We start from the raw sequence: 1,065 nt of genomic DNA, 5'->3' as shown, positions 1-1,065 counted from the left end.
GTTGAACTATCTCACTGGCCCAATCCTCTGGAACTCTTGACAGGGTAAAGCCCCATAGTTTCAGGTAGCCTCGCTAGTAGTTCTTTGCTATGGTGGCCCTGCTCCTCTGAGGGCTGTGTGGCCTCATCCAAGGAGGTTTGACTGGAGCCAAAGGATCCATTCCCAGGATAATTCCATTCCCACCGCTGAATGGCTGGTGCTGGCTAACAGCTGCGTGTATCTGGGTCTCTCAGTCAGGGCCTCTGTTCTCTTCCACTGGAACTCTTGGTATGGCTGGCTTATGACACTACTCACAGCAGGGTGGTCTCAGGTAGTAGGACTTTGTACACAGTGGGTGTCTTCCCCCTCAGCAGAAGTTCTAGGCCTCCCAAGGTCTTGGGTGTTCAGTGTCTTTTCTCCCATGCACTAGTAGAGAAAGTGGGTAGCAGGGGAGCTCAGATACAAGCAGTGAGGGGGACATTCTGGCACATAATACTAAGAGACTTTAAAGCAGCAATCAGTTACATTTGGAGTTCAGTATGGCAATGTTGTTCCTCATATATGCATAAATTTTTAATGCCTTAACAAATGAACACTGAGTGAATCCAAATTTCCATAAGTCACTCTTCCATGCCTACACACAGGTACTCCTTGGGCAGACACACTTTTTTTTTTCTTTTGCCTCTTTTGTTTTTTAATTGAGATTTATTTTACGGTGTTGGTGCTGAGGACTGAACCCAGGACTTCCAGCTTGCTAGGCAAGCATTCTACCTCTGAGCTAAATACCTAGCCCCTGTGCTCGCTTCGGCAGCACATATACTAAAAATTGGAACGATACAGAGAAGATTAGCATGGGCTCTGCGCAAGGATGACACGCAAATTTGTGAAGCGTTCCATATTTTTATACAAGGAAAGGGAAGGCAGGATCTCAAGGACTAACTAATCAAGAGAGGGAAAGGAGATGAGCTAAGAAACATGGCAATGTTAAGCCATGCAGTTATATATAAAAGATGAGCAAGGCAATGATCCTGAGAATATTCAGAAGATTCTTTAATCTAGGAGTTAATTGGAAAGATTCTCACCCTG

At 45.3% G+C, this 1,065-nt stretch overlaps 1 non-coding gene across 1 annotated transcript; it reads left to right on the top strand.

The window, feature by feature from the left end:
• The first annotated feature begins 774 nt into the window (after positions 1-774).
• On the top strand, positions 775-882 carry LOC111813748. Its single transcript, XR_002818922.1, has one exon. It is a non-coding gene; the product is annotated as a U6 spliceosomal RNA (small nuclear RNA).
• Positions 883-1,065: the final 183 nt, after the last annotated feature.

This window comes from Octodon degus, unplaced genomic scaffold, assembly GCF_000260255.1.
Source record: "Octodon degus isolate 3935 unplaced genomic scaffold, OctDeg1.0 scaffold00219, whole genome shotgun sequence".
NCBI lineage: Eukaryota > Metazoa > Chordata > Mammalia > Rodentia > Octodontidae > Octodon > Octodon degus.
Note: the sequence above shows the minus strand (reverse complement) of the source record. Positions and strands in the feature narration are given on the sequence as shown.